At 40.8% G+C, this 8525-nt stretch overlaps 1 pseudogene across 1 annotated transcript in view; it reads right to left on the minus strand.

The window, feature by feature from the left end:
- Positions 1 to 1889: 1889 nt before the first annotated feature.
- The window catches only part of LOC311262915 (indian hedgehog B protein-like), a 13354-nt pseudogene continuing 6718 nt past the window's right edge, over positions 1890 to 8525 (minus strand). Inside the window, exons 2-4 of the transcript XR_014624896.1 lie at positions 8069 to 8225; positions 7240 to 7343; positions 1890 to 3047 (exon numbers count right to left, since the gene is read on the minus strand). The product of XR_014624896.1 is annotated as an indian hedgehog B protein-like (transcript). The remainder of the gene's footprint in view (positions 3048 to 7239; positions 7344 to 8068; positions 8226 to 8525) is intronic.

Raw genomic sequence — 8525 nt, forward strand, 5'->3', positions numbered from 1 at the left:
AAAGAGGAGTGTTGCTGTGTGCTGCTGTCCGTGGTACTGAAACCAACCAGCAGCCCACCCTGTAACCACAGCTATTCATGCTGCGTTCACATTGTGTCAGCCGTTGTGATGCATCACTGTTTACAACGGAGACTGTTTATGTTTCAACATGTAGCAGGGGATAATCAAACCCAGCTGTTAGCTCACATCGGTGTTTCTGGATAAAAAAAACAGCCTGACCCTTTTCTGTCAGTGATGTAGCTAAAAAGAGGCCTGACTACATAAACATTTCCTGTGTTTGAGTGATTAAGAAACATGTGTTGCTACCAAATAAAGCACAGAGTAGTTTTGGTTTAAAAACAACAACTTTATGTTTCAAATACAAATAGTATGCACAGAGTTGCCGAAAATAATATTAGTTTACATTATTTTCTAAAAAATAGATCTTTAAATAGTCTCTCCAACAATAGCTTAATATACATATGTGACAAATCCTTTAGAAAGTATGTAGAATAATGCCTTGGATGTCCTATTTGGGATGTTTGAGTCTTTGTGTCAACTTGAAAAACATCATGAACATATTCATTCAGCCACCCAACGCTTCTGCTTCCCATAGTGCTGAAAAACAAAATGTCTGTACCTCTGCTAATCTAGGTCTCAAGTCTCGGCTGACAGATGGAATACAAAAAAAAAGACCATGCAAAAGGAGAGCTATCAGGTCACTTACTATTCAAGATCAAAAGAGATTTATTATCTGTTATTTAATATGATGCATAGCTTTTGCTTAATACAGTAGTTGAATACAGCCTGAGTGTCGTGTATGCCTTAACTAGCTACAACTGACCTGAAAAACATGTCACAAATTAAAACCGTTTAAATAAAATAACTAATAAAAAAAACATGAAGATGTGTAAATGAACCCTGTGATTTAGTTTGAGACAATCAAGTTGACTGGAAGCAGATGACACACGCGGAAAAAACAGATTGCGGCCAGTACTTCACAGATGTTGTAAAGTTGAAGTACATACAACAGTAAGTTGAAGTATTTGGTAATTCCCTGCTAGTCAGTACATACACAGAACTTCCTCTCCCATTGTCCAGTTTAAATATTATTTCGCAAATGTACAGTAAAGGCTGAATAAAAGAAGGACAAAGAATAAGTGGATTTACTGCAGTGATGATTCTCTTAGTGAGCGGTTGTCGTTCTTTCCTTCTTAAAGGTGCAACATGTATGAATTTGCCACCTGTTGAATTCCTTCTGCCAACAAATGGGGGCGCCATTTCACCATGCTAGCAAGGCTGACTGCTAACTGCCGCTAACTGTATTCTGCTCCATTGCTGTAGCTACTGTTTGCTTCTTAGCTCAGTACAGGAGCTTTGGACCACTGGGAGAAACAGGTTTTCAAGCACGGGGCTAGCTAGTTAGCATGCTAACTTTCGTGAATACTTCTGCAAAGCAGTACATAGATGTCTGTTATACGTTTGCATTCTTGTTGATTATTTTGCTTAATTTCTGAATGTTTTAAACTAATATTCTTACATATTGCACCTTTAACACGACTTAACTGTATGAATATGTACATACAGAGCTTCATATCACACCTTGTTTACTTCTTCTCTGTTTTCTTCTAACTCAAGCTCCGGTGTGGTCTTAAGATGCGTAAATGTTGAGAGATGACAGTAAATACAGTACAAAATGAATGATGAAACCTGACTGACTTACCTTACTAGCTACACTTTTGTTTTAATGAGAGAATTCTGAATCACAGTCCCTGTTTTTGATCTCTGAAGTGCTCTGAAGGGAAACATATTGACAAAGAGGTTCAACTCTTAAAGGTGCTACATGTAAGAATTTCAGTTGAAAACAAACAGTTAAATTATCAGCATAATCTGAACAAATATCAGTTTTTAAGTTATGTATTGTGTTGCAGCGATATCTACTGAAGTAAGCATGCTAATGATAGGTGGCCGATTCTTACATATTGCACCTTTAATTTGAAAGGAAGAAATACTTATGCCAGCATTTCTGTTGGTATTTAAATCTAAAATGGGATTTTCTGTCATATTTCAGTCTCTCCAGTCCTCGTAATCTTCTGGAATTAGTTTAAAAAGTATAAAATGAATCTCCTCAGTCTCCTCTATTTGTTTTTTCACACAGTTGTACATGTGCTACATGAAGGAGTTTGTTGGAATACAGCAAATACAGGCAAGTAGAGTCTATAAAAACACATTTCCACTATAAAATCAATTGTCTTTCGTGGTCCCTCAGTCTGTGCTTTGGTGCTCCTGAATACAGGTGAGTGAATGAAGTCCTCAGTGTGAAACATGTCTCTGTGGCACCTGCTCAATCCCCCAGGGGTGGAAGTGTCCAGCGTCCAGCAGCGTTTGCCCCAGCCTCTGTAGAAGCCGAGGGTACCAGTGCAGGCCGTCAGTCTGCGGTTCTGAAGGTCCCATCAGGCTGTAGAAGAACCTCAGCGGGGCCAGGACCCAGTGGGCCAAACGGTGATTGTCCACAGCAGCGTAGCAGGATGCCAGCACACCGTTCACCACTATGGAGCCGTGCTGGGTGAGTGGGGCGTACAGTCCGGCGCTCCTCTGTTCTTCCACAAAGGTCACGACTGAAAGTGTTGCCTGTGAGTCCACTTTGCCTTGTGAGGTAAGTACGCACTGTCCTGGTCGGACCTCACTGGCAAAAACTGTTCTCAGACCTGCTTCCCGGCTCGGCCTGCCACCCCGTACGGAGCCCGAAAGTGGCTCTTCAGCTGTCTCTTCCTTCTCAGTCGGCCCAGCAGTGCAGTCCGTGACAAAGATCAGGTGAGCGGCTGTGAGAGTGATATTACGTCCTGTGTTGGTGCCAATGATGTAGAAGGTCTTTGTGACGTTGGGTTGGCGGTCAACAAAGGATAAGACCGGGCTGTATAGAAGGGGGCCGTGACCGTCTGCTGTTGATGAAGCCAATATGCGGTCGCCAGGGTGAAGGTCCCACATCTGTTTGGTAACCCCGCCTTCGAGGACGACCTGAGCATCGCCAGGGAAACAACCACCGGTTTTGGCCGCCACAGAATGTTCTGGAGAGATAAAAGAAAAAGAAAAATGATTATTTGATTTGATTTAATCTAGTCTTGTCAGGGGCTGCAGCAATTGGTTACTTTTAATCAATTAATCTGCAGATTATTTTCACGATCGGTTGATCAAAATTGTTAAAAACTAGTGAAAAATGCTCCCAAAGTAACATTTTTAAATTGCTTGCTCTCTCCAACTAACAGTCCAAAGCACACAGACTCAGCATTTACCAGTAGAAAGTAAAGACATACTTAGTATGTAAAAGTAAAAATAAAGATATGCTAAAATATTACTTTGGTAAAGTGAAAGACTCCTATACAAATAGTACTCGAGTAAAAGTCTTAAATTATCAGGCAATAAATGTACTTCAGCATCAAAAGTACAAGTAAAAGTAAATTACTAACTGTTAAAATTAATTATCATATAAATGTAGTGGAGTAACAATATTTGCCTCCAAATGTATTGGAGTGGAAGTACAAAGAAGCAGAAAATTGAAAAAGTACCTCAAAGTTGTACTACAGTACTTGAGTAAATATACTTAATTACATTACATTATAACATTATTACATCATAAATGACAAAGAAAAGCAGCAAATCCTTATATTAAAGAAACTGGAACCAGCACGTTTGACATTATGGCTTTTAAAATGACAAAATAGCCAAATTGGCAAAATAGTTGGAGACTAATTGTCTTTTGATCGAATAATCATCTAATTGTTGCAGCTCTGATTTTAATCGCATTATTTTTTGACGATGATGATGATGAAAGTACGAGGAGTCAAAACATAAAGAGAGAAGAATACAGTTTGAACGTCTCTCTGAGAAATGGAGCAACAGTGGCTGCATGATCACTGAGTGATCTATAAAACAGGTGAGACTTTGACACTGACCCAAGGACGACTTTATCTCAGTGGACCAGTGGCAGGTTGTTAACATATGTGTATAATGTGGCTCGTGTGCGAACCTTTGTCTTTTCCTTATTCTTCGACCTCGTTCACACACACAGAAACACACACAGCCTGGTAGCATTTCCCTTTGATTTTCTAAACTACATGTTGTGATTTCTGACTGCTTCCACGATCACTTCTCTTGTGTGACTGGAGCTGTTGGCAAAGGTCTTGCAACAAGTTTGTGGGGGCCACTAAGCATTCTTCAATACCAAGGCCTTAAAAATTATTATTGTTTTTTTCTGTGATTCAAGGGAGGCTCTCGTCCTACTATTTTTTTTTTTATTATATATTGTGCTTAAAGGAGACGGTTCCCTTCACTTTGCTATGGCATGTAAGTCTTTTTTGCTCCTTTACTTAAAGGAGACATATTATGCTTTTTCATTTTTTCCTTTCCTTCAGTGTCTTATATGTTCTTGTGCATGTAAAAGATCTTGAAAGTTAAAAAAGGTCAAAGTCTGCACCATCAGAAGCTCCTCTCTCCCACAGAAAACACTGCCCCTGAAACACCTCGTCAGTAGCCCCGCCTTTAATCCCGTGACTTTGTGACATAGGACTACGCCACCATGTCACACATTTGCATAATTTATGCCAAATGACTAGTTTGGCTCGTAACAATTGATTTATCACAGCTGCTCTGTTGTTGTTAGCGGTGCTGGGTCAGGCGTGTGTGAGCTGACCAATCAGAGCAGACTGGGTATTCGGGAGGGGGGGGGCCTTAAAGAGACAGGAGCTTAAACAGAACGTCTCAGACAGAGGGGAATACAGTGCTGCAGCAAACTCATGTGTTTTTTGAGCACTAAAGCATATAAACCTATTCTAGTAGTAGTAAAATAAAATTATGAACCTGAAAATTAGCATAATATGGCTCTTTGACATGGTGACAACAACACTATTAGAGAAGCATGTTTGCCTCAGTTGTGTCAGGCCGCTGTTTGTCATTAAGACTGCCCAAGATGCCACAGTTGGCCCTTTAAGACGCAGTGAGACGAGGTGGCAAGAAGAGGTAGTCAGCGAGAGCTAATGGATAACCAGCTGATTGTATCACCGCAGTCAGAGCACGGCCCGGGGTCACAGAGACAGGAAAGCACACAGACTCAGACGTGGGTCTGGATACTGTTTGGATTACAGCAGAGTTTGTGTTTTAAACTGAGTCACATGACCACTCCACACAGGGAGAGAGCAGTGGCACATTGTAATGAGCTCGATTCCTGACAATGATTCCTGCTATTTTGGGAAAGAATGAGAGGAATGAAACTGAAAAGGTGATAACTGGAACAAATTCAATAGGATATCTGCTCGATCTATTGAAAGCAAAATCCGTTTCGAAACAAGAAAATGAATCAGTATAAATGTGTGTGTGTGGGGGGGAGGCTGTCTTAAAGCAGTCTTAAGGCAGCCAAATATTTGTCCAAGGTGTGTGTGTCTGTATGCCTGAGGGCTGCAGAAAAGGAGGGCCGTGACCGGGAGGTGATAAGACTCAGATAAGAGATCTGAGAGAAACCTACTGAAGGAAAAGCAACAGCAAAACAAAGAGAGAGTTAATCATCGCACAGCCGACTAACCTCTGCTAGAATGCAGTTTGGCATCAAATAAGCGGTGGTACCAGACGTGGGTACATGGATTTATAATATGTATCAGAACGTTAGAATAGCTGGAGGTGGAATGCGGTAGTCAAAGTATTGTTTGCTCAAGGACTGTATCTGATTTGTGTTTGGTACAGTGTGTGCTGGAGTAGTGTCACTTAACATTAACTATGTATTTCTGAGGAAGAAATGTTAAAGCTGCCATCAGCTAATGTAGCTAGCTAACTGGTTATTGTAATGGAAATATATCATTTACAGTGGAGAAACATCTTCTCTTACTGATTTTCATCACTGAATGAACAGAACAAACAAACTGTCATCAAAGGAAAACACAATTTAATTTTGTTTCACTTAGTTGATGTTAGCCGGACCCTTCTAAGTAGCTACCTTTCTGCAGTGTTCTGGGGACCTTATTCCCCTTGAGGACGGCTTGTTTGTATGGAAATTTAAGTGCCAAGGAGCTAGACTTGAAAGCTTGGCATTAAAATGAGTTACGTTCTCCGCTTTGTTTATTAGTTTTCACAGTTGTAAAAGAAACTTTGTATATACAAAAGTACAGGAGAAAAACAATGCACCCTTTAAATCTAAGTATGTTGTCAGTTTGGTTCTTGTAAATTCTGTCTGCTTAAAAACAGCCCAGTTAAACTTTTTTTAAAGACGCTCCTCTCTCCCACAGAAAACGCTGCTCCTGAAACGCCTCGTCAGTAGTCCCGCCTTTAATTCCGTGACTTTGTGACATCACACTATGTCACCATGTCACACATTTACATAATTTATGCTAGTTTGGCTCGTAAGAACTGATTTAGCACAGCTGCTCTGGGTTTGTTAACGGTACTGGCTCAGGCTTGTCTGAGCTGACCAATCAATGGCCTTAAAGAGACAGGAGTTAAAACAAAGCGTTTCAGACAGAGGGGGAATACAGTGCTGCAGCACTGGACAGTACGAGAAGACTGATGTGTTTTTTGAGCACTAAAGCATGTAAACCTATTCCAGTAGTAACCCAAAATAAAATTATGAACCTGAAAATGAGCATAATATGTCTCCTTTAAAGGGCTGTAATCAACCCACGAGTTACTGTATGAATAGATCGGCTTTATACTTTCCAGTACAGCTCTGTTACACAAATCATTGTGATATGAGGTGTGTGTCACTTACATTTTGGTATATTCATATTCTTTATTGTTTATGATGTTGTGAAGCACTTCGATGTTGAATGTCTGTTTTTGATTGTAATTATCGTAATGTAATGTAATGAGACAAAATAATTTACGAAAGGATAATAGACGAAACTCACTAAACAGATCGTGTCAAAAATAATACTCTCTCCATCTGCAGATTATACAGCTCAATATCCTACACACACAAAGGAAGATCACTTAAGGATGAGATCTGACCAAGACGTGTGACTGAGTACAGCGAAGAGCACAGGTGCACGCCCTGCTTTGATTGGCTCCCAATAGGCCATACACATAAACACACACAAAGACTGATGACAGCGGCGCTGGAAGGCGAGGTAAACCATTAGTGAAACGCCAACAAAGGGTCTGGCATCAACCTCATTAGTGGTAATGACAGCTGGCCGCAAACCCAGAAAAACATACAAACACACTAACAGATAATACACACACACACACACACTGTCGCTCATATCCATCTCTTCTTACCTGACTTGACGCTACAGTGAATGTGGGCTTTGGACTCGTAGTAGACCCAGTCGAATCCAGCTTCTACAGCCAGCCGGGCCAACATGGCATACTTATTTCTGTCCCTGTGGAAGGATAAGAAGATTTTGTTAAATGCACAAATGTAACTGACTGCGAGGGGTCCCTCAGTCAATAAAAGGAAATCAAAAGATATAGTCTTGTGACATAGTGAAGCAGCATGGGATCATGGGAGTTGTGGTCTTCATTATCAAATGACCAACATTGTCGATGAAAATCTGACTGGACTCAGAAATGTACAGACGTGGTAATGTCTTAAAGTTTAATTTATGTTATCAATGTAGTCAAGATGATGACTTCCTTCCTCACTCTCTGACGTATCATCTAGAGTTTTAATTGAAGTTATAGCGACAGGCGACTGAATGAAACACGTTTCTTTGTGTAAAATCACAGATTTTTCTTTCATTTGGCAGAATGTACAACTCCAGTCGTTTTTTGGACATTTTAATGCAAAAATGTTGCATATTATATCTTTATCTCCACATGCGATTCTGAGATTCACTGACACTACATACTTTTTGAGACATACTCAGAAGATCTATACTTTGCCACTGAAATCCATGTACTTTTTGTGATTTAACGCAATTAAAATGTTGGAATTTCTGGAAAAATTTGGCCACAAACTTGGATCTGATCATCTACGTGCACATTTGAGACAGCAAAAACAAACAAGCCAGTTTTGCTGACTAATCCATTGACTCATCACATTGCTGATAAGTTGATTGACTGACTGTGAGCAGTTCAAATGTTGCCTGGTCTGTGTCTGGCCTACTGTCTGAGGTGGTGATGTCGACAGCACGTCCCTCATAGTGCAGCGAGTCCTCTGAATGGTGACCGTCCTCGTCCCAGCCCTCAGTCACTCTCAGCTTAACACCAGGCCACATGTTCATCACAGAGATGGCCAGAGAGTTCAACTTGTCTTTACAACGCTAGGGAGAGAGGCACAGGGAGGGAAAGGGAAGGCAGGCTGTTAGAAACAAACGATACAAAGACAAAATGAGTAGCAGGAAGGATGAGAAAAGAGGGTGTGCTGATGAGTCTGTGGGATGGTTGACACTGGGCTAGATACTTGAGGCCTTGGTGTCATCGCATTAAAGTGTGGACAGGGAAGGTTGGAAAAAGTAGTGACTGAAAGCAAACAAACAACATGCCCATCAGGTACAAAGACAGAAGTGATGAGGGCATGAGGTTCCTCTTGACAACATAGAAATGAATGGGGATAATAACTC

This window comes from Pagrus pagrus (assembly GCF_965226575.1).
Source record: "Pagrus pagrus genome assembly, chromosome: 9".
Lineage (NCBI taxonomy): Eukaryota > Metazoa > Chordata > Actinopteri > Spariformes > Sparidae > Pagrus > Pagrus pagrus.